Consider the following 26,232-nt stretch of genomic DNA (forward strand, 5'->3'; position numbering starts at 1 on the left):
CAGTGCTCTGAAAATTAGCTGAGTGAGAGTTTCTCTGAATTCTTTACAAACTTAAATTAACTCTTGGTTTCTGTGATCAATATTCAGATTAAAGTCTCAGAATAGACCGTCATACATTATATTCTACAAGCATCTTCCCTCCCTCTATCCCTTCCTTCCTTAGTTTAACAAATATTTATTGAGTAGCTCCCCTGTGCCAGGCACAAGTTCAGCCATTGGAGACACAGCACTGAATGAGACAAAGAGCCTAACTTCAGGGGCTCATAATCCTGGGGAAAGACATATACTAAACAAATAACACAGCAAAGGAATCTTCCAGTAAAGGACCACTGAGAAGAACGGGGGCTGGCCATAAGGTAGAATGTCAAATGAATGGGGCAATCAGGAGTGATCACAATGATGATAAGAAATCAGAACACAGACCTGAATGAAATGAGGAAGACAAAGAGGGACGAAAAGCATATGCGAAGACTACAAGATGGGTTGACATGTTGGAGGAAGACCAGCAACAGCAAGACCAATGCAGCTCCAACAGGAGGAGGCAGGGAAGCCAGGAGGTACAGTCAAGGAACAGGGGCAAGGCAGGTGTCAGCCAGATAAAAGAGGCCCATTCGGGCTATGATCAAAGCCTGGATTTTACTATGGTGGGAAACATTCTCACCCCACTTCCTTGGGTAGTTTGAGCAAAGGAGCACCAACACACAACTTGTGTTCTCAGAGGTCTCTCTTGCACTTAGCTGGAGAAGCGATCATGGGGCTGCTATGGGGAGAGGGGTATGGAGACGGCCATGTAAGAGGCTCCTGCTTCCCAGCAGTGATTATGAATGGAAAAGTTTTTTTAAAAACATAAACAACAATTTGAGCAGGAACAATTTCAGGGAAAAGGCATTCCACTGAATATAAATGAGAAAACTCTCAATACTGGGTTATGAGCACTTTATACAATTACATACCAACTAATGAATTTAGGTTTGAATTTCTGAGAGACTGGCCATAAGAAGTTTTCAGTAAGAGTGCTTGGACAGCTTCTTCTTTCTTCTCTAAAAAACACAACCCTCCTACCCTCATGAAGTGTTCAGTTCTTTAAAACATAGGACAGTATGTGCAATGATTATTTAATTTTACACCAAGTGAACCCAAACCCTCCCTGATACCCCAGCAAACAAATGTTAGCAAAATAATAGAAACAATTATAGTAGTGGAACTGAAGACAAACCTCAAAACACAACCTTCAAAGTTTTGAGGGGAAAGAAGGAGGGAGCAAGGAAATAAGGTATGAGATGTTTATAATCATGAGGAAAATATGAAATAATCCTAACATCCATCAATCAGGAAATGGTTATAGGATTCTTTCCTTCAGTAGGATGGTGCACAACTATTCTAAAGAAAAAGGTAGAGTTTTAAAAAACCGACATGGGGAGTCACCTAGATATATTAGAGTGGGTAGGGTTTGGGAGCAGTGGCAAGAGATCTCAACTTCTGTCCATCGTTACTGCCCTTCTAGTATCTAATAATTATTAACATTTATTGTTTCCCACAGATTAGGCTTTGAGAGTATTATACCTCACTGAATTCTTACATTAATCCAAAGGGATACAGAGATTTATTCTCATTTAATAAATCAGATAGAGTATTTTAGCCAGACTCAGCTTGTAAGTGGGGGAGGCCAGATTTGAATCCAAGAATTCATACTCTGTAGTTCACAATCTTGGCCTCTAAATTATTTCTTAGACTTGAGTCCTTATTCATTGCATGTATTAAATCAACTCACTCATGGATTCTCTCTTTCAAATGACATCAAAAAAATAAAATTTCCACTTAGTGTTCTGGGAAATAATTTTAAGGAAAATTAAATAAATGATAAAACATGCAAAGTTTATGACATTTTGAAAAGTCAACATGACCCAAACTGGCAGTAAACTCAAGATCAAAGTACAAGGCAACTTTACAAACAAGTATTATTTAAAGGCTCAGTGACCGATGATGCTGTTGGCCCTCACTATAGCAAATTGTGAAGGTTCAAGCTCTTTGTGAATGTTCACAGAGAATGTAATGTTTATTTAAAAAAAAAAAATTATTTGAGAGAGAAAGAGCACTCACAAGGGGGGTGGCAGGAGGGGCACTGAGGGAGAGAAACTCAAGCAGAGTGAGAAGCCCAATGCAAGGCTCGATCTTACCACCCTGAGATCATTACCTGAGCTGCAATCAACTGACTGAGCCACCCAAGCACCTCAAGAGAATGTACTGTTTAAATAGATGCCCATCATTTCAAGGCAAGCTGGGTTGGTTTCAATCCGCATTAGCCATCCAAATCTGCTAAAAGGTTATGGGGTTGTCCTAAAAGCCTAGGACCTATACACACTCTGGAGCTCCTGATCCATCTCTGTGCCCACTTGACCCAGCAAAAATGCCCCAACTCCTCATCCGTCAACCTAAAGCCTTTATGCCTGGGTTTGCTCTCAAACCCCACCACCCAGTAGTAGTCACAGCAGTGTTTTCTGATTAGCCTAGATGACCAGAAGGGACATGTTTAAGACTAAAACTATGGCATCACCCTGCTGCAACTTAAATCTTTACCAGCTGTGTGACCTTGGGCACAATGCTTAACCACTCTGTGCCTCACTGTCCTTGTCTTATCAGGGAACACTAACAGAACTTACTTCACACACTTCTTATCAGCTTTTAATGAGCTAACATAAATAAGGAATTTAGAAAAATATCTGGTATGTCATAAAAACTCAATAAATATTAGGTATTATTAGTATTGCTACTATTATCATAGCACCTAAGTGGGAGACATAAACTCCCTTCTTGTGTCAGAGTCACCAACTGAAACTTCTTTTCCTCTCATTTTACCATTTACAACAAAATAACTGGTTACCCAAGGACAAATTTCAACGATCTTTCTTTTATTCACTTTTGTACATTTTCTAATTTGCCTCTGTATGCCTTAATAATTTTTTTAATTAAGCTGTTTAAAGCAAACAACTTGAAGAATTAGTCTTCACTGAATTCCCTTCCTACCCTTCTGACTGGGTGGGGGGACTATCAGAACCTCTACCACATCAAGTCTCTGGCTAAACCTGCAGGCGTCCGGATGCTGCAAGGACCATGCTGCCATTTACCACAGAGCCCAGAACTGACGTCTGGAAATTTCAGGCTGTGACATTTCCATGAAGAAAACTAAAGGGAAACCACACACCAAGGCTACACATGCTACTGCAGACAAATTATCATCAAATTCTCAAAACAATCACTGGTGTAGGACTTAGAACCTAATAATTCTAGAAGGATATATTCTGAAAATTAAAACCCTTACTTCATATCAGAGTACTTAATCAGGGACTTCCCAATCTCCCACTCTTGTATAAAATGTGTTCGTACCTTTTGGCTTTTAACAAATTACGAAAGGTCCTCACAACCTCCAGCTACTACAAATTGTTGGTTTACTTATGATTCTCAAACTTCAGCATGCCTTCTAACACATGTACCCCTGGTTTTTAAGATGTGGGAGTCTGGGGTCATTCCTGTGAATTTCCATTTCTAGTGAGTTCCCAGACAATGCTGATGCTGCCTGTCCAGGCCCAGGAATGATAGTTTAAGAACCAGTAATTTAAGGAATTATGTGGACATTCAGGCTTTAACCTAAGGATAAGCAACCAACCTCCCTAACAGAAGTGATGTAAGAAAACTAACGGCCATTTCTCCATTATACCCCAGTGAGCTACCTACCAGGCAGTGGCCATTCTGTTAGGCTTCCTTACCACCAACCCATCCACCTCCTATTTCTAGGTAAGCTATGGCTTGACTATTATTTTAATTCAATCTGGCAAGAATTTATCAAATTCCTTATATCCAATTAGGTAGATTAGAAACTAGTTTTGTTATTTGTATAAAAGGGTGGCTGCCAATACCCTACCCATCATCACTACTACCTCTGCCTTTTTTTTTTTTTGTATCTTCAACATTCATACATGCAAAATATCTCCTTACTCTTTCTTATTATACACAAATATTTTCAAATGAGGATAAGAAAAAGTGTAACATGATTTAGAAAATTCCACCTCTCTCATATGATTCAGAATTAAATGCATAAACATACATGGCTCTGAAGACTCTAGATGCTCCCCCTAAAAGAATCAAAGCCAAGGTCATGCAGATCCCTATCAACATATAGGGAATTTGACCTGAAACACATAGAATGAAAGGGCCGAGACACTTTCAACACCTCAAAGACCTCAGTCACGACAGAGATGAATAGCAGAAAGCCAGCATCATGGATGTGTTGCTGTCAGGATAAAGGTCAAGGTTGAGTATGCTGTAGATATCTTAGCTTTGAGTATAATAAGTTAATGTGAGTACAACCACAACAGAGATGGGAATGTGTCATATGGAAAAATATCTACAGTCATTTACACAAATAAGAAGTTTATTACGTTTCTAGGATTAGGTTCTAACCCCTACATACGCGGGACAGTGATCATCATGGAACAAAAGCCAGTAGGAGTTGTACTTAGGTAAACAGTCATTAAAAGCTAATTTTAAAAAGCATTTGTAGAGGTCAGTGAAGAAGTAAATAAGAGGTGAACATAACTTTATTTTAGGCAAGATGACCTTTTGGCTCCTCTTTCCATGTTCAAACACCATGTCCATTAAATCTGAATGGCCCTCATTCTTTTTACGACTAAAGTGCACTCCTACTCTGCTACCCCAACCCTGCCAACGACCTCCTTAGCCATAAGCCCTCATCAATATAGTGAGGATCCACTACATCCCTGGCAGTTAGCTAAATGTTGTAGTTGGCCAAAAAATATAAAATGCCCCAAGGTCCCCTTCTAGAGTATATACAAATCTGTAATGTTTATCACAACAAAAAAGGGATTTGATTCCAAATAATTTGGAATTAAAACATAGGGATTACAGAAGGGAGACAACAGGATGGATTAACGCTGTCAGAATCAGGAAGGAATCAGAACTAGAGAAAAAAACAGAGCCGAAAAGAATGCAATGAGCCTAAACTGTAAGGCGAGACTCTTTAAACTTTTGTTTGGAAAAACAATGTGTTCTTTTCAGTGGTTGGTGAAAGAATCCTCCTAAAGACTAGTGCAGAGTATTTATACATAGAAGATGATCAATTAGTTGGCTCAGAGCAGATGCCAATCCACTCCCACAGCAGCATCCTCTGCAAAGAAGGACAGGGTAGAACTTGTTTGTCTTGAGGCTCATTTTAAGATTTCAGGTAAGTCCCAGGCTTTCAAAGATTTTAGGTATTCAAAATTTCTGTTCTGTCCAGGGGTACCAAGGTGCCTTTGCTGGTTAAGTGACTCTTGATTTCAGCTCAGGTCTTTTTTTTTTTTTTTAAAGATTTTATTTATTTGATACAGAGAGAGAGAGATCACAAGTAGGCAGAGAGGCAGGCAGAGAGGGGTGGGGGCAGGTTCCCTGCTGAGCAGAGAGCCCAATGCAGGGCTCAATCCTAGGACCCGGGGATCATGACCTGAGCTGAAGGCAGAGGCTTAACTCACTGAGCCACCCAGGTACTCAGGTCTTGAGCGCAGTGTTGTGAGTTCAAGCCCCACGTCACTGGACTCCACATTGGGCGTGGAGCCTACATTAAAAATTAATTAATCGATTGATTGATTGATTCTATTCTATCTGAAGTATGACTGTCTTAGGATAAACATATGTACTGGTTTGTCTAGGGCAGCCCTAGTTCACTCCCACAGACCCAATGTATTATAACTAACAGTTTCACTCTCAAAAGGGTCCCAACTTAAATAATGATATAGGGGCGCCTGGGTGGCTCAGTGGATTAAGCCGCTGGCTTCGGCTTAGGTCATGATCTCGGTGTCCTGGGATCGAGCCCCCCATCAGGTTCTCTGCTCAGCAGGGAGCCTGCTTCCCCCTCTGTCTCTGCCTGCCTCTCTGCCTACTTGTGATCTCTCTCTCTGTCAAATAAAATAAATAAAATCTTAAAAAAAAAAAAATGAATTATAAGATCACCATAACCAAATCTGTTTTGGCTAAGCCTGAGGTCTTTGGTAAATGAAACCTCTTCAAAAGTATTTCCTGAAATGATATACTTCAGGTCAGAAAGTTTCTCCTTAAATCTTCAAGGTAATAAGAAAACCTTATCACAGGTCAAAAGGAGAACCTACTTCTGAAGGAAAGCCCGATGTTCATGGCACATCACCAAGTGCCCTGGCCTCAATTCACTGGTTCTGAATCACTAAAATATCTAGGAAACCCATAGTTGCAACTTATGGGTGGGCTTACTCTACAATAAATACATCTTCTAAAATGATACGGTTTTCAAACTGCATTCCTTAACCACAGTGAATCACAGACATATTGTAGCGGCAATGGTAGAGAAGAAACAGGTAGGCTAACTGCGACCCCCATCTCTACATGCAGAGATATACTTCCATTTATTTTATCCACGAGGACACTATTTAAGATTTCAAAAAAAAAAAAAAAAACTACAGTCAGTTGCTCAAAACAAAACAAAAAAGTACTCACACATACACAGTTTTACAACATGTTGCTAGAAACTAAGTCTGCACAAACATTTTAGAAAGACACTACAAGAACCGCCCCCCCCCCCAAAAAAGTGAAAATTTTAAGGAGGAAAGGATCCTAGATAACCCAATATGCTCATTAACACTGAGGCAATGGGGAGGGGAGCGGCACCTGGCTGGCTCAGTCAGTGGAACACAGGACTCTTCGTCTCAGGGTCCTGAGTTCAAATCCTTCCTTGAGTGCAGAGCCCACTTAAAAAGAAAAAAAAAAAAAAAAAAAACAACCAAACAAACAAGAAATGCTGAGGCATTAACTGAGCCATTGAGTATATGAGTAAAAAGCTTATCATCACAGCATCATCTCTATCCTCACTTTCTGCCCACTTTTGTCCACCCTTCCCCCAAAACCCAAAACCCCCCAATCCTTACTACAGACATGAAGTGTTCAGGTCCTATTTGCATAATCTCTAAATGATAATGCAACTACAGAACACAGATAGATGCCCCAGGAATCAAAATGCTGGTATCTGTTTCTAAAATATGCCTACTAAGAAGGGGTGGGGTTGAGGAGAACACAATTACCTCAATTTGGAAAAAAAAAAAAATCAGCAAACATACTACTAGACTTTATTAGCTATACCTAGCGACACACACTGTGCATTCCATATGTACTATTTCACACCAAGTCACTCAGCAACCCTGTCAGGGAGGTGCTATTATCAGCAGCATCTCACCGGTGGCAAAGGGGAAGAATAGCACACACCTACCTGACTCCAGAGCTCCATGGCCACACCTTCTCTACCTTGCAGGGGGCAGATCCAAACACTTGTCCCAAAAGACTCTAAAAACACCAAAGCTCATCAGTTTTTAATGTTAGATGTCAAGTGAACAAAGGTGGAAATAAAAAAAAGTTCCTCAGGAAGTGTCACAGCTCTGAAGATGACTAGTCACTCCTCCAGCAACATCTCAGAAAATGAAAATTCTCATTCTCCGGCTTCAAGGGGCACCTTGGAACTTGAACCAGGGCCAATCCAGACTGTGCTGCATTAATCAATCTTTCATTTCTCCTTCAAGAAGGCAACAAGAAATTTCCTTCACCTGGTTTATGAGCAGCACACATAATGGAACACACTAAAAATATTTGCGTCAGCAAAGCCAACCAACAAAACTAAAGAAAGTGGTAACATTATTTCACCAATGATGATTGTGAGGTTCTGGAGTATTTGATTATATGTCCAAGCTAGGTACCTTGAAACTTCCAGATCTTTCTCACCCACCTCAGGGTGGTCTCAAGCAGTATGGGAACTGCCACTTTGTGCCTCTAAGTGATAATGCCTCCCAAAAAGTTGGCCTATAAATGCCTCAGAGTACCACAAAGACCCACAGATTGAAACAGTATAGATAATCAGTCTGCACCTTCACTAACTTTGATTTATAAAAAAATAAATAGAGTTGACTTCATGGCAGAAAAACTGTGAACTTCAGACCAAAACGTGTCTGCATACAAAATGCTTAAAGCAAATTGGAGAGGAAAGGTGGGAAAGGAAGCAGCAAATATTAGTTATCATTAAAATGTCACAGCATAGAAAATAAAGTTGGCATTTGAAATTTGTGTTAATCTCATTTATGCCAAATGGTTCAGATGACACAACAGACTGAACACAGGCCAGAGGAAAATTATGATAAGACACAGAACCAAAAATATTATAGTTAAGTTCTACTTCAAAATCACGTGTTCTTTAAGCAATCATTACATTTTAGATATAATAAGACATTCTCTCAAATCAAGTCTCCTTCAAGATTTTTTTTTTTCTAATTCTCCCTCAAGGAAATAATACTTATGGAAGGCAACATTAATTCTACTCTTCTATGTGCCAGACATACAACAAATATTTTGAAATAAGTGTTATTATTGCCTTTGTATATAGATCATTCGAAGGAAGAGAATTCTGAGACCCAGAGAGGTGAAGTAATGTGCCCAAGCTACACAGCTAGTATGTACCCAAACCAGTGTTCTAAATAAGGCCATCTCAGCCTCAACTGATCAGACAGGCTGGCTCTCGTATTCCCAGACTACAAGTCAAAAAATGTTCCAACTGCCTAAAAGAAAACTTTACAGTGGCAAGATCCTATAAATATTTAAACTAAATACAACTTTGCAATTGGCATAGAGTAGAAAAAGGCTTAAAGTTGTAGAATAAAAGCTACAGAGAAAGAAGCTACGTAAACATGCCGCCAAAGCAAGGTCACTTAGAAACCACTCCAAACTTAACAGATCAAAAGGGTCTACAATCTCTCAATCATTTTCTTTTTAAAACACACCATTTCTCCTATTTCAGAAGTAGTTTTATCATGGGCGGTCTTATTTTGTTTTTTGAAACTAAGTGCCTCCAATAGAGTGCTAAGCATCCTAATTCCTGGTAAACAGCACAGACTTCATACAAGGAGTTGATAAATAATATTTGGTTTGGCAAATGACAAGAAATCATTTAGTAAATTCAAACATTATGTTCCTGCGCTAAGGCCAGCCCATTTAAAACAAAACAAAACAAACAACACCTAAGCCATTTCCCACAAAAGCCAGAATGGATTAATAACCAGTCAGCTGAATTAACAAAATAATTACAAAATACCCATAAGAGCTCTTGTTTTCCTTACCTAAGGAAAAATGTTTCCTGCCTCTCCTCTTACTTAGCCTGTCCTAGGCTTTACAATGAGAGAGACTCATCGGGACATGAAGAAATAACCAGTAGCATAATAAGTGTTATAGTCTTTCCTGCAGGGCAGCAATTTGATGGGATTCCTGGCAAGGGAGAGGCTTTAGGACCACACATTTTGTTTACCTTAACTAAAAACAGTGGAACACTAAGAATTTCTGGAGTTGAAAAGGGTCAAGAGCAAGGAGATGAAGGGGATTAAGAGATGAAAACCTGCAGTTATAAAATAAGTCACAGAAGGGCACCTGGGTGGCTTAGTTGGTTAAGTGTCTGCCTTCTGCTCAGGTCATGATCCCAGGGTCCTGGGACAGAGTCCTGGGTGTAGGGCTCCCTGCTCAAGAGGGCGAGGGGGAAAGCCTGCAGCTTCTCCCTCTCCTTTGCCCCTCCCCCTGCTTGTGCTCTGTCTCTGTCAAATAAATTTTTAAAATCTTCAAAAATAATTAAGTAAAAATAAAATAAGTCATGAAAAATAGGGCAACAGGAATACAGCCAATATTATAACAACATCTGTATGGAGACAAAAGGGGACGACACTTAACATGGTGAGCACTGAGAAATGCATAGGATTGTTGAATCACTATGTTGTTCACTGAAATTAATATAACATCATATATATTAACTAAACTTCAATTAAGAAAAAAAAAAGAAACAAAGAGACTGGGTGAGCTTCCTTGCCAAGGGCTTCAGGGAATCCAGACCACAGACGAGCCCACTCAGGAGGCATTCTATCAGCTGTGCCTGTCTTAGATGTATGCTCACCAGGCTCCTGCTTCTTTCCTCCCGAGAATATGTTTATAATTCAGCACTACCTCTCCCAAGGTTATGTATGATCATGTCATCTGAGAGAGCTTTCCTAGTCACACCCAATCAGTTGAATCAAAAGCCCACTCTCCAATTTGGATCTGTCCTTAGAAATGAATATTCATTAAAGCTTCAAAGTACTGCATTCCATATCTAACATACATTGAATGACCGTACATTTTCAAGAAAACTGTAAAATGGCAAATAGCCTACGATTATATTACTAAAAGCCCCTGCCACTTACAGACCACCTATTTTGGCTGGGCACTACAGTAAGAAATACATACTTCATTTAAACTTTCCAACAACTTTATTGAGGTAAGGGACACTAGACTCTTTTTCTCTAGATTGAGAGAGATTACAGAACTAGCCCAAGGTCTCTTAGCTTTCAGAAGCAGACCTCTCAAGTATACTCAAATTTAACTTTCTAAATATGTTATGTGGGAAAGCACAAAGAATCACAGATTAACCTAACTCTGACTCTGTCTTCATGCTGGACAAATTTGCTGTAATTTCTATCTTATTTTGATGGAACACTAGCCAAAGATGATCAAAGGTTTCACAACAAGGGCCAGCTCTGATGGACTGAAACCCCCTAGGGAAGGACTGGAAGGCTCCAGGAAAAGGAGATGTGTTCAGTTACAGACATCTGTGAAAGGCACCAGGCCAGAGATGCTCAGCCCCCGGGCACTCACACCCCACATCCTTACACGAGAAGCACTATGTAACCACCATGGACGTTCTACTGGGTGCTCATTATTTAGACACCCGTCCCTTTCGAACACAAGTTTAGGTAGATATTTAAGTCATACTGCCACACATGAGGGTTATAAATTAGTATGATAGACTAGGATACTACCCAAGAGAGCATTTTTACCAAAAATGAGAGCCACTGCCTTCCTCCCACATCCCATCAATTGTCTGTTAGATTTCTCCTCAGACAGTGTCTTCTTACATGAACTTGGTCTCCCAACAATCTCTTCAGCTCCACAAGCCAAACCCCAGGCTTCCTATTTAGGAATCAAAAGTTTTTACGTTCTAAATGACTGTCTATTTTTAAATGAATAAAACCAAGAGCCTTGCCTATCAAATATAAAATAAGCCTTCTAGGAAACACTACCAAAAAACTACAGCAAAGTAAAGGAAAAGAATTTGATTAAGGCTTTCCACAGCAGATAAGCTTCAACTAGAAAATAAAAACATAGTTTTGGAAGTATGTATATATTCTGTATGTGACTTTTCCAAGATAGCAGTAATTACTATTAAATAAGTTGCCAAGGGGCACCTGAGTGGCTCGGACGGTTAAGAACCCAGTTCTTGGTTTTGGCTCAGGTCATGATCTCATGATCTCATGAGATCATGAGATCAAGCCATGCACCAGGCTCCACACTTGGCGAGGCATCTGCTTGAGACTCTCTCTCCTTCTGCCCCTCCTGTTATGCTCCCTCACTCTCTCTAATTTTTAAAAATATGTTGCCAAGAGCGAAATGCCCAAAATAGATAAAGGTCTTTATCTTTAGTAAAATGTCTTTCCAGTGCAATGTAACAGAAAATTATTAAGAACAAGCATTTATCCACAGACATTTCCCCTCTGTTGAGCTACAATGCTACTAAGTATCTCCCCAGCAAAAGCTTATACATTCATGCACACCTGGACTTTACATATTTCTCTAAATGCATCTGTTGGCAAAAATACATTTTTTTAAAAGATTTTATTCATTTATTTGACAGAGAGAGAGAAAGAGCACAAGGCAGGCAGAGGGAGAGGGAGGAACAGGCTCCCCACTGGACAGAAAGCCCAAACAGGGCTCAATCCCAGGACCCTGGGATCATGACCTGAGCTGAAGGCAGACGCTGAACCAACTGAGCCACCCAGGCGCCCCAGCAAAAATACTTTTAAATGTATTCATACACATACAGCTAAGAACTAGACTGAATAAAGTTTGGCTCAAATTTTAACATTCAAGTGATGAGAACTAACATTTCTATAGCATGTTTACATATCTTAATTAACTGAAAATGGGAACATGGGCAGTCTGAACCATGAGGCCCTCATTAGACCAATAGGGCACGGTTTCTCCTGGTCACTAGAGCAAGCTGCGGAATTGTAACCCCTTTCAAAGTATGTGATGAGCCTCAGCCATAAATGATATTTACATAACTCTTATTATATGAGTAAGTGATACTGATTTATCCAGAGATTATAAACCTAATACCTAGGTGAGGAGAAGTGCTGAAGAATAAGGGAGCTGAAACTTCATCTTCCACCCAAAGAAGTCAACAGATGCTACTAAAAGCCAAGACCTGTCATTTATGTAAAAATTCAAGGGTTAATACCTAAAATTAATAGCTACAATGTGAAAAAGGTAGCCACTAGGACACAGGGAAACAGCAGGAACTGTTATTTTCCATTAAAAGATGTATAAAATTATTTGATTTATTAAAGTACATAAATGCATTACTTGAATAAAAGTTTTACATTAGTTTAATTTGAATTAAATATATAAATACACACATACATACATACATAAAATGATGTTCAAATTGCTTCAGCTAAGGGAAAACAAACGAAAAGTAATGGAGGTCTTCATTGATTACATACAGTCCCCTCTTTGTACCTAAAAGACCTTCCGCTTTCAATGAGCTAGAGTTTTAGAAAGCAAGGTGTCTGTGGATTGCTAAGCAAAAGGGTAATAATGCACCAAGCACAGCCTGGACAGCCTTGGCAATATGAGGTGACAAAAGCTGCAGAAACATCACCTGCCCTCCTGGCTGACAGATCTGGTGACTCCACAAATAACAGACTCAGGGAACATCAGCAAAAACTCACCTTCCCCCAAAACCAGATGAAACAACCACTACCATCTGTGACACAGTACAGGGTCTCAGAAGTGGCCTAATCAGAATTCAGATTAAGCCATATAGTGGTAAGATAAGGAAAAGCCTCCATGAACAGTGGATCTGAGCTATATTTTAAGGGATACACAATGGTTCAACAGGTAGAAATGGACGATAGGATCCATTTCAGGATGAGGAAATACTAGCCTGACAAGGGCCAGAGGTAAAAAATAACATAACATAACATAACATAACATAACATAACATAAATAGGTAGTGTGTTTGGAAACAGGACCTGGTCTAAACCACATCAACATGCACATTACATGCTGTCATTGCCTCAAGTGGAGAATGTGTGTGGCAAGGGCTAGGGGACTCTTGGGACAGTTAGTCCAGTGATTTCTGGCAGAGTACAAAACTATAGACATGATCAACTTAAATAAAATAAAAAGGGGTATGTTTCCAAAATTAGCTAGTTGATGAGAATATGCCCCCCATGTCTCCTTAGAACAGACTGATATTTAGCTCATTACTCATGTCATGCCTGTCATGACCCCAAGTTTCCCTAAGGCCTTAAGTTTTGTGCTAATGAATTCCATCAATACTTTTTCCTTGTAACTCTCCAAGAGTATGGAAATCATAGACTTAGAGATTCGGGTTTAAAGTGCCTTCAGTTCTTCCTTCAACTTACAAATGAAATACTGTTACAAATGGACAAGTTCCTTAAAAAAATATATTTTTTTTACCCTTGGGCATTTTCACATAGTAAACATTCCTTTCAAAACTGCAATCATGGGGTACCTGAGTGACTTAGTTGGTTAAGCCTCCAACTCTTGATTTCCGCTTGGTTCATGACCTCAGGGTTTGAGATTGGGGGGCAGGGGTCTAGATTCATGCTCAGTGGGGAGCCTCTCTGAGGTTCTCTCCCTCTGCCCCCCCGCCCCCCCAACTCATGCGAGCACACCTTCACACACTCACATTCATCAGCGCTCTCTCTTTCAAATAAATCAATCTTGGAGCACCTGGGTGGCTTAGTCGGTTAAGCGTCCAACTTGTGATTTCAGCTCAGGCCATGATCTCAGGGTCATGGGATCAAGCCCTGCATCAGGCTGTCGCTCAGGGCAGAGTCTGCTTGAGATTCTCTCTCCCTCCCCCCACCCAAGACTCCACTCACACTCTAAATAAGTAAGTAGAGAATCTCTCTCCCTCTTCCTACCACAAAAAATAAATGAAATAAAAATCTTTTTTTAAGATCAATATTTTTTTTTAAAAATTACCATCATAAATTGAACCAAACATGATCCACATAGCCCTAAGTACTGGTTTTGGTTAAAATATACATATCTGACTTAAGGTTTCTATGTATCTGAGCAAGTTATAGCAGTTACCAGACTACAAACTTATTCCTGGCAATCAAATTGAGTATTTATAGAATCAGTTCATTTTTACATACAAATCATAAGCCTTCAAAAATAAAACAAAAAAAGAAAGAAAGAAACTAAGCCTATTAACTTTTATTCTGCCCCTTACCAATATTTACAAGTCTCATTTATGAAACACAAGTGTTACAAGAAAATCTTAGAAGAAAAAGAAAATTTAGAAACCAACACATCTTTACTTTTGTGTTCTTTTAATTCCATGAGTAAAAATGGTAGGTGCTAAAGATATGAAATTGTCAAGATATTGCTCTGCCTTCATCAGCTCCCAATCTAACTGGGAGAAACAAAGAGAAGAAAATTAAAGAGCACAGGTAAAGAACTCCGTTACACCCCAGGGCCCTCTCAGTACCCAGCCTGCAGAAGGCAACCGTTCAACAGCAGTTGACTGACGAGATGAACAGACGAATGTCAGAATAGGTAGGTGGAAGTATCAATCAATACCATTTTTGGCTAACAGAAAAGAGGATGAGTGGGTTTCTGCAGGTATAAGAAATAAAATAAACTGAACTCAGACAAACTTACTAAAGAGTTATGCAATCATTTTAGCACATTTTAAACAATAAGCACATGAAATGTAGAATTTCAAAGATATTTTTCTAAGGATGAAACTAAACATTTAGTTTTTAAGATGACTCCATGAAATTTTTAAAGCAGTTCAAATCCAGGATGACCCAGGAAAAAGGAGAAAGAAGATATTCCAGAGAGAGGCAAAGGCATAAGCTCAAGCCAGGAGGCAAGAACTGCAGGGAGTTAAAACCAATGGACAGCCTGCAGGCAAGCAGTGGTAGATGAGGACCATCAAATCACAAAGCACTACGTCTGTCAGATTCAATAGGATGAACTTCCCTTGTACAGTGACAGGGACCCACGTAAAGGGCATGGCTATGCTTTGTATTTTAGAAGGATCCCTCTCAGGAATAAGTGAAGGGTAGACACTGGGGAGTCGGCTAGGGTAGGGAATACAGGTTTAGTGGGAATCATAAATAAGAAATATTTAGGTGTTTAAAAACTTCATCAAGCTTTGCTGATACACTGGGTATGAGCAGAGGAAATCACGAAGGATAATTTGACAGTTTACAGTTTGGGTGACTAATAGACAGTAGTACCTAATAAAAGGGCTTAAGTCAAGGGATGGCTTTCAGGGGTTTTGTTTCGTGTGATAATGATAATAAGCATGACTGATAATGAGCAGGCTATCCTAAGAGAAAGGGAAAGAAAGTGGTAAAGTGAGTAAAGTTGATGATACAGGTCCAAACCAGATGAGTTTAAAGTAGAGTTTAGGAGACTCATGCCCCCTTCCTCCTGAGAGAAGTACTATGATTACATTAATCCAGAACACTGTGTAAGAACAATGAGTCCCAGCAACAGTTTGTTAAATGAGGAAGGAATCCAAAAGTGTGGCTCAAACAGGGTGTTCAGAAACCAAATTGAAGAGGAGAGGTAACCCGAAGAAAGATTAGAGTCACAGTTCAAGGTTGGGAATACGTCAACATTAACAGCTTGAGATCAGGCACCATCAGTATACCCTTAGAACCAGGTCAGTGTGTTACTCTTTCAATAAAGACTGATCCAGACTCATAGGTGATCAGCCTACCTGCATAGCCTTCCACCTTCTTCCCCTGCAACTGAAAGTGGCAATTTGTTCTGGTCTCATTTGTTCCAAATATTTCTCCATTTTCCAACAAGTTTCAAGGAGTCAGTTGAAGCCATGTGAAGTACAATTTGAAAATACTTCCCAATAAACACAGAAGCTATTCTTACAACAGCTTCACAGGAAGAGGTCACGGCTAGGCATGGGAAAGATCTAGCCTCCTGCTGGCTGGAGCTCTCATTTGCTCTGTTGCTCTCCCCTTTCTCGCTCTACCCAGTTTCACACCAGTCACTGTTTGGTCGGGCCTTGATAATCTGTAACCTTAAGCATAAATCACATCTGACTTATACAAGCACATAGTAGAGCTGGGCTCCGAAGAGCACTGGACATCTGGAGTATTTGACATCCAAGCCGTTGGCAAGATGTCAACATTTCATAGAGTACTTTATGTGTTTTGGTCTGAGAGCTAATGCAGCATTTCCCACTGGTCAACACGCGCAGCCCAAGCAGAGAGCAAAGTCTATTTCCCTCAACATCAGATGTTACACTCAGCTGCTGATCCAATCTTGCCAACAGAGAGGAAGAGAGGCTGGAAAAACTGGTAAGTAAAAAAAGGTCCTCCCGATGCAGAGTATATTTAAAGAGTATTTGTGATTCCAATGTGAAATGGCTGTTTATACTCGTGTTGTACTAAATTCTTTTTTTTAATGGATTAAATGATAAGAGACAGATTTACAGATGAGACTTGATTTCCAAATTCAAAAACTAAACTAAGTCCAATTAACTCTTCCCCATCAATGTTCCTTTTAACTGCCTGGGGCAGGAATTTCTTCCATGGGCTCATGCATTAAGCTTTAAGAAATCACTACTTTTTAAAAAATTCATAAACTTATTGCTTGTAGACAATGTAAGACAGTGCTCTGTGTGTGTGTGTGAAAAGTGGGTTAAAATCAGCTTGGGATACGGTAAGAAGCACCGAAAGAGCTGGGCTATGATGTAATCCTCGGAGCTGAGGTTGCCCAATAAAGAAAGGAAAAGCTGCAGACAGACAGACAAAATAGGTTTGGTTTAAGAGCACAAATGCCCCAACTCCGCAAAGCCTGAAATCAAAGGCAAAACACTTCATGCAAGGAAGGATTTAAAGTCTTCTCTGAAACCTAAATGCCTAAGCTACTTGTGTGGAACTAATGGTGAGTCACAACTGATTTTTAAAGGAAAGACACAGAAATTAAATAAGCCTCATGGTTGCTATTTTAGGTTTTTTTTTTTTTTTTAACATCTTGGGCTTGGCTTTTCGTATCTTTGATTTTTCTGATTTCTTTCTCTGAGACTTTACTAACATTTAAATATCAAGTAATCAGTGGTTTTTTTGTGGGGGGGAAGTTTGGGGGGTTTTTTAAATTTTAATTTGTGGGTGGCAAGGACAAAGAACAACTTGTGGAACTTATTTTTATTTGTTTTTTTCTAAAAATTGTATAGTAAATTTCATAAAGTCTAGAATAACAGATAATTTTAAATTTCATTTAAAATTAGAATCCACTCTAGTATGTTTCCTAGCAAAAACAGTTATTTAAGAGCCCTATTGGGGAAACGGTAAGAACATTGTGACTGGTAGAGGGCAGAGAGATAGGATCATTTATCAACCATGAGGGCCTCCCAACAACTCTGCTGGGAAAAATGTTTTAAAAGTCACAAACTTTAATATTTTTTAAAAAGCTATGAATCTTCTTAACCAGTGATTTTCTAAACATCGAAAATGTAATCTTTTAAGCCTCTTCTTAATTCATTTTTATATTTACCAAATTTTTTTAAGATTTTATTTGACATAGAAGAGAGTGAGCACAAACAGGGAGAGGGAGAAGCAGACTCTCTGCTGAGCAACGAGTCCAGTGTGGGATATGATCCCAGCACCTGAGCTGAAGACAGATGTTTAACTGACTGAGCCACCCAGGCACCCCACTTACCAACTTTCTTGCCAGTTTTCCCCACTTAAAGATAGCATTCGTGGGAGAAAATCTATATACATCTATAGCCCTCTTTCCGTTATAGAGGACTTTCTGTATCAGCCCCTCCCATTATAGGGGAAGACTGTTTCACCTTTAGTGCTTCTTCAACACAAACCTTGAACAACTGGTAGGGATTATAGTTGGTTAAGCCTTGCCTTTGGCTCAGGTCATGATCCCAGAGTCCGATCAAGCCCCACACTGGGCTACTTATTCAGTGGGGAGTCTGCTTCTCCCTCTCTGCCCTTTACACCACTTGTGCACTCTCTCACGCTTGTTCACTCTTTCTCCTGCTCTCTCCAAATAAATAAAATCTTACAAAAAAAACCTTGGAACTTAAAAAAGAAAAAGAAAAAGGAAAGAAAAACAAGACCAACATGTAGGCTTACTTACTTCTTGCCATATGCTTTACTATACAGACTTTGTTAACCATTCATGTGTAATTTCACTAATAACTATTAAGTGTATTAGTATACTAATCATATGAAATTTCCCCATTTGTAGGTTAAAAAAAACAGCCAAATATTAGCAATTTTATATGACTCACTCTAATAGGAAAGAAAGAGAAACGGTCTCAAAAGGCAGCCCCAAAAGTCAAGGGGTGAGGAAAAAACTATTAATCATATTTTACATAATTGTAGTATGACAGCAAGATCCAGGACTTCTAATTAACAATTCCAAGTAACAAATCTCCACAGATACAGCCCTCTGTTTTTAAAGCATTTGCACAGATATTATCAAAACTGGACGTTTCCTGCAGCCAAATTACAATGGGAAATGCCTTCTGTTTTGGGCTCTGTTTTACCAGTTAGGAAGCTAGGGTCCAGGAAGGTTCGTTGACTTGAACACAGTAACACAGCTAATAAAGGCCAACAACGGGACTTCAAGGAAAAGCCATCTAGCTTCAAATCTGGTACCCTCTCACCTATCCCATCTCTCTCTGATCTAAAGAGATGAATGTGCCCAATAAAAACTGTAATTTATACATAAACACAAGTTTGGAGATGCAAAAGTGTACAGGACTGCTCTGCCTCTTGTTTGCACAACAGTGACAATAATTACATTGCATAAAACGGGCAATATTACAGGCACTCAGATTTTTACAGAGGCAATTTTATATGGTAGAAAAAGCAGACCTTTGCAGATAAAGAGCTGAATTTGAATCTACTGTGACCTTGAGCTACATTTGTTTCTTAGCTCTTCTGCCTCTATGATCTTCCTCCATTCCCTAACCCATAAAACATCATAATAAAGCTTATCACCACAAAGAGCCGCTAAGATACTAATGTGGCACGTTAGTATCTGACACGTAGCAGCTATTCAATAAAAATAGAATTTTCTCCCCCGTCCTTGCTAATAACTTATTAGATCCGAGATAGTATTAGCAAGATTAAAAACCTCACAGGAAACTTTTAATATTTTATTTATTTATTTGACAGACAGAGAGAGAGAGAGAGAGATATCACAAGTAGGCAGAGAGGCAGGCAGAGAGAGAGGGGGGGGAAACAGGCTCCTTGCTGAGCAGAGAGCCCCATGTGGGGCTCGATCCCAGGACCCTGAGATCATAGCCTGAGCCGAAGGCAGAGGCTTAACCCACTGAGCCACCCAGGTGCCCCCTCACAGGAAACTTTTTGAGTTAGCATCTGCTACTCAGAGGGCCAAACAAGAAACTGCAAAATAAGGGAGCATGAATAGTTCTCCCAATTTACCTTCCATCATTTCAACAGAAAACTGGGGACTGTGCCAGCACACAGGTGGCAAGCATCTATCAACATATGCCCACTAAGTAGCAACCACAGTTAAGTAACCCACACTGTAAATAAGCAGACCGACCAGGGAGCCTGGCAGCCAGAGACCTAGCGATTGAGAACCCAGAGCCCTGAGCCCTACAGGTGGTAGTCCTACATGGAGAGAGGTGGGGAAAGGACATGAAGGTTAATATATGCTTAATTCTCATGCCTTGTGGGTGGATGAATAACCAAACAGACAACCTTACCAAAGAAAAAAGTGAAATGAAAGATATCTGATCTGTAAAAGTTACAATGATAGACTGGGAAGTTTTACTTATTTTTAGAATTTAATTACTCTTTATAAATGTCTGGTGTCCTGTTTTGGTATTTATAGACAGCCCACATACTGTCTAGTATATGCATAAATTAAAGCCGACATCAAAATAAGCAAATTAACCCCCAGAAAGCCTTATTAGAAAAAACAGTAAAATATATTTTGCCACAAATTCTCAAACTTTTGGTCTCAAGATCCCTTTCACAACACCCAGTTGTCTGAAGAGCTTTCATTTGTGTAAGTTAAATCTAGCCATATTTACATCTAGACTAAGATTTGCATATTCATTTCTGCATTTAATTAGTTTCAAATGGTAGTTTTAATTAAAGCATATTAAAGAAAATCCAGTCTCACACAGATATGTAATAGGAAAAGGAAGAAGTATGTAGTAGCCTTCTGGATTTTGTTCTTTGGCGCCACATGAAAACTCAAAAAGTGGTGGTTTCTTAAATGTTGTTTACAATGTAGACTCTAAATCCCCATCAATGAATATTCCTCTTACGTTAAAATCCTTTAGTCTAACCTAGTCTCTGAATAAGCCTTTGATCTGTGCTAGATTTTATAACATGATACAATCATCAGTCACTTGGAGATGTACACTCATGCAGAATTCATGCAGAATATACTCTTCATTATATAATATCAAAAAATAGTATTAATATTGGCACTGATCTATCTAAGTACTGGAAAGTGCTGCTATTTGTTTTCCTTGGTGAAGACTCACTTCATCTGTTTTTTGAGAAAATGCCTGCCAAATACTTCAGTCTGAATTACTATAGTTTGTTATCATTCTTTCAAGTAAAAACATTGTTTCAGGGAAAAGCCTCTAATTCAGCTCATGGCTCAGTCACTCCAGTGTTGTTGCTCTAGACAACCATCATATCTAGTAAAAGCTTTAGGAACTATTCCTATTCTATAATGCAAAAAATTTACAACACATATTTAAGGGGTAAGATTTAACCAAGTACAATAAACATTACTTCATCGAGGACACTTAGCCTTTTCTTTCCCTGGTTAGTGGGAATGCAGAGCAGTAATGCAGGGACTACAGCACAGGTGTGTACAAGGCCTTGACTGGTACTAAAGTCCCATCAGGTTTGTTTTACATACCACAGCATTTGCACCTTTTATACAAATGTCAGTGTAACGAGTTAGAAAAGGCAAATAACATGTTACTATTCTTTGAAAGATGTGTTGATTTTCAATGCCTGCCTGCAAGGGTGTCAAGGACCCCCATGGACATAAGAGGCCATATTGTAAGAACTGTTAGTTTAGGCTTTGAGATAGAAAAAGATAGAAAAATTTTCTTTTGATGCAAAAAAACACCAGCTCAAAAAAAAAAAAAAAAAAAAAAAAAAAAGTAATTTGACTACATTAAAATCCGTAACTTTTGTTTATCAAAATAAATCTTAAAAAGTGAAAAGACAAGTTACAATCTGGGAAAGGCGATTCACCATATATACACCCAAACAAAGCAGTTATCAACAATATTTGAAGAATTTTTACAAATCAATGATAGCATAAACAACCCAACAGAAAAATGAGTCAGATGAGTTGACATTTCATGGAAATAACTGATTATTATATGATAAGATGCCTATATCATCAGTTATCATGGAAATGCAAATCAATACCACAATATAATATCGTGTCACAAACAAAAACTGTAAAACTTTGAGAATATGAAATGTTGAGGAAGATTTGTGACCATAGTATCATTACACACTATTGATAGGAGTATAAATTGGTACAACCACTTTAGAACATAGTTTGAACACTGTTTCCATTATTTTAACATTCATAAACCCTATGAATCAACAATTTAACTTCTAGATTTATCCCCACAGGAAAATTTTTCACATGTTCATCAAGAGTCAATATGGGTATACATCTCAACATAGTTTACAAGGGCAAAAACCCAGAAACACCCCAAACACAGGAAACTGACTGTATGAACTGAAATGGTCAGACAAAGGAAGGTTATAGTCATCAAGACAAATGAATGATAAAACAATACTCAATAACATGGATGATATGTGGTATGATACAGTTAAGTCACTAAAAGATCACATGTGGCCTTTTTAAACACACACACACACACAGATACACACACACTTTTAGGAAAATATATAGAACACTACAAAACAGACAGCAGGAGAATGAAGAAAATAGGATTCAGGACACATGATGGCCAGAGATGGCCTTTGGGAAGGAGGGCAAAGCATTCAGCTACACGTAGCTTATTACCATCTTGCCTTTTGTTTTGGTTATTTAGTTTAAGGAAAACTATTAACATGATAAAATAACAGAATCAAACTTTTTAAAGTCAAACTTGCATCAACTTTGCATAAGAGTATTTTATAAATTAAAGATTATGGTTGATCCAATTTTACGCACCAAAGATTTTAAAAAATATCTATATATTTTACCTTATAGCACAAAAATTATAAAACTCTAGAGGTTCTAGACAGACTCATCATGTAACTGTTAAGTAAATCAACTCCTGAGTTTGACCAAAATTGTACAGATATATTCACTCATAAATTCACTAAGTATCTATTGAGCTTCTACAGTAATGCCAGATAGTAATTTAGCAATGAATAAGAGAATTAAATTCTGATCTCATGAAGAGAATGAAGTCTTTTAAGGGGGTAATGGAGACCATAAATTGAAAAATTACTATTATTTTAAATAAGGAAGAGAGCTATGAAAAAAATAAAAGCTAGTGAGGGGCTGGAAGTTGCTGGGTACAGGGTTGGCTGCATCAGATGTCATGGACAGAACAGTCCTCTCTGAGGAGGTGATGTTTTAACGCAGATCAACATGAGGCAGACACACTAAAATGCTAAGTACAGACAACCACAGCCCAAGGCCGGGGCTCCGAGCACCTCTGCCTCAGTGAGTTTTAGATCCTCATGCAACTGGGTCTCAACATCACTTCGGGGACAGTGTGAAAGCAAATTCACCTGGGCACTCCCGCTAGTCCTAACACAGTGCTTGACAGAACTCTGAGGGTAATGTTAGCAGACCCTTGCCGAGGGGCCCTACCAGTGTACAAAGGATCAGAATCCTTTTGGGATTTACTGGGACAGGGGGAAAAATATATACCTGGCTCAGAGCTTTGCTGGGCACAGGGTGACAGACAAGGAAAAGCTCAAGGGGATAGCTAGGCAGTTAAGCTTTTGCTTATTTTTAATTTTTGTTCAACTGGGCCAAAATATCTAAGTAGCACAATAATCTAAATTCATAATGCACAATGGTTTAGTTGCCAAAGGCACCAAACATCCGCTGTTTTGCCTTTCCTGTGCCCTCCACCCTGTACACACAAAACACACCTGCACTTTTTCCACAGGCTAATCATGTCAATGACATTCAAGAGATGGAAGAAAGCTTGCCAGCACTCCCACTGCTGCAGGCTGGACAGACTTACGTTAGTGGTATGAGACACACACCCGGGGAGAGGCCTCTGTTCTCCACCAGGAGAGCAGCAGTGGACCCTGGCTGAGACACCTGGAAGCAGGACCAGCTAGAATGCAAGGTACACTGACGCTGTATCTGCCAGGCGTCTCCGAGCTGCCTACTAAAGGGGAGGCCTGAAACCAAGGCAAGACCAGACACGGTAAATGCCCCAGTCAGAGAGGGCCTTAGAGGAGCTGGGTTCTCAGCACTGGTGCTCTGGTTTCTACCTCAGGAACTTGCTCGAGCCACTAAGTTCCCTTCACCTGCTTTCTTCCTGTGCAGTATAATGATGTTTTGGGTCATTCATCAGAAATTTGTACAGTTCCTCCTATGAACATCTCCATTTGCCAGATCAGGTGAAAATACAAAGCTCGCTCTCCATGCATAACACACTAGCCAACGAAAACAAGGCTTTCCGACGGGCAACAATACTCCCTAGCAGTTATGGCTTTAGAACGACACTGACCTGGATTCAAATGGCAGTTCTACAACATACTAGTTGCAATACTGTGGACAGTTTATTCAAACTCTCTAGACTTCAGTTTCCTGAACTATAAAGTAGAATTGCTTTTTATCTTATCAGAACTGTAAGAGGATTTATTTAAAAGTGCGTGGCTGAAGTTTGCTAATTTTCACTGGTGCATAAAATTTCACTAATTTTTTCTTCTTCTACTCATTCTCCTGTCAATAATCCTTCGAGCTAATGCCCACATTTTTGCTATTATCACCGTTTCTATGAGCATCCTTGTTCATTTTCCTTGGTATGCTTCTCTAGTTTTCTAGGGCACATACCTAGGAATTAAAAATGCTTATCTACAGGTAAATATTCCTCTTTTCCAACTACTTTCAATTCACTTTCTAAAGTGCTAAACTTTAGAAACATAACACTGAGCTGGGGATTTGTAAAAAGTCCCAGAAGACTACATATAGCATGAACAACTTTACAAGAGAATCTATGACTACATGGATTAAAATCATCTGTTTTTAAAGGGCAGAAATGAAGAACACAAAACTCAAGACGGGGTTCGTTCCAGGCAGAGGAAATGCAGGAGGTCTGGTGGGGTTCTGGCTCTTGGCTCGGTGCTGTGCTCTTTTGGACTGTGTTTTCCCTTATATTACATAAACTCTTTTTTTTTTTTTTTTTTAAAGATTTTATTTATCAGAGAGAGAGAGAGAGCAAGCACAGGCAGACAGAATGGCAGGCAGAGGCAGAGGGAGAAGCAGGCTCCCTGCGGAGCAAGGAGCCCGATGTGGGACTCGATCCCAAGACGCTGGGATCATGACCTGAGCCGAAGGCAGCTGCTTAACCAACTGAGCCACCCAGGCGTCCCTATTACATAAACTCTTTTCAACGTATGGAATAGTCCTTGAAAAAGAAATAGCACTCTTAAAAGTAATTAGCATTCCCTGTGTCCCATACAAGGTAAATTCCCGATAAATGGCAGTTATCGCTATAAAATGTGAGGAGAATGAAAGGGATGACAAGACACAGGGACAGCTCAACGCAAACCGTGACTCACTCAGTTGAGGGAAAAGCCGTTCCCTCTGGAGGTGAGGCCACCTGGCTCCTCAGTACCCAGGGCTGTGAGGGACCCAGAAGTGCGGAAAATGGAGGTGCACTCCGCGGAGGAGAAGGAGATGAGGCAGCTCAGGTTCCAGAAGCACCAGGCACTGAGCGTTAAGGGGGCAGGACAGATCCACAAGGCCAAGAAGGCTGTCTGCTAATAAGCACCCAAGGAATAGATGATTGATAAAACGCAAAGTTTGCTTTCTTGATGATGATTTTAAACAGTGTTCTAAACAAAGATCATTTTGGCTGGAAAGAGAAAGGGAGATGGCAGAGAACAGAATAAGATAAACCAATTTAAGGGCAGGCAGAGAAGCTCCCCAAGGTGACTGAGAAGAACAAGTAAGCAGGGTAACAGAGAAGTCTAAGAGACTGTTAAGTACCTGCTATATGTCAGGCACTGAGCTCAGGTCTCTTCTCTCTAAACTAACACACACATATGTATATGTATGAGCACATATGCATGCATTATAAGTATGCTCATATACTGTAATATGTATCAGCCCAAAAAATACAATACACAAGGACTCGTACTTTTCTTTTCTTCTACTGATCTGTTTTGAAAATGTGGTGCAGGCAATTACGGCCCATCTCTCCTAAATACTTCACTACGCATCCCTGAAGAATAAGAATATTCTTATTCTTATCCCTTAGTCCTTGGGACTCCTTAATCTATGGGTTGGCTCAGTTGGTTAAGCATCTGCCTTTAGCTCAGGTCATGATCCTTGGGTCCTGAAATCGAGTCCCACCTCAGGCTCCTTGCTCAGTGGGGAGCCTGCTTCTCCCTCTACCTGCCACTCCCCTACTTATGCTTGTGCTCGGCTCGCTTTCTCTCTCTCTGGCAAATAAATAAATAACACCTTTAAATTAAAAAAAAGAAAAAAAAGAATATTCCTCAACTTAACCATACTATTAACATAGCTAGAAAGATTAATTCAATAATACTGTGTGACATAGAGCCTGTATTCAGATTTACACAACTGTCCCCAAACAACTCCTATACTTCTATCCTCTACTCCTCCCCCAAGTCACCAGTCACATTCACACATTATGTTACTTCTCTTGGCCTCTTTTGATCTAGAATCACTTCCTCCAACCCCATCTCATTCATCCACTTTTCAGGACACTGATTTTTTTGAGTCTTTACAGAATGACCCACACTCTGAATCTGCCCAATTATTCATCCATAATTAGCTTTTTGACAAGGCATTTTGTGTACATCTAGTTGGATAACA

At 39.5% G+C, this 26,232-nt stretch overlaps 2 protein-coding genes across 11 annotated transcripts in view; one reads left to right on the plus strand and one right to left on the minus strand.

Moving 5' to 3' along the window:
* The window catches only part of MED12L (mediator complex subunit 12L), a 325,613-nt gene that overhangs the window by 157,020 nt on the left and 142,361 nt on the right, over positions 1 to 26,232 (minus strand). The gene's annotated exons all lie outside the window — the stretch shown is intronic.
* Positions 1 to 26,232, plus strand: part of P2RY14 (purinergic receptor P2Y14) — a 55,696-nt gene that overhangs the window by 13,443 nt on the left and 16,021 nt on the right. The window contains exons 1-2 of one of the 5 annotated variants that reach the window (XM_059163753.1): positions 16,178 to 16,505; positions 23,324 to 23,509. The exons of 1 other annotated variant lie outside the window; for it this stretch is intronic. The gene's annotated coding sequence lies outside the window, so the exon portion shown is untranslated. Of the gene's footprint in view, positions 1 to 16,177; positions 16,506 to 16,948; positions 17,095 to 23,323; positions 23,510 to 26,232 lie in introns of those variants that run through there. 3 more of the 5 variants (XM_059163752.1, XM_059163750.1, XM_059163751.1) reach the window with 3 other exon arrangements.

Source organism: Mustela lutreola, chromosome 2 (genome assembly GCF_030435805.1).
Source record: "Mustela lutreola isolate mMusLut2 chromosome 2, mMusLut2.pri, whole genome shotgun sequence".
NCBI lineage: Eukaryota > Metazoa > Chordata > Mammalia > Carnivora > Mustelidae > Mustela > Mustela lutreola.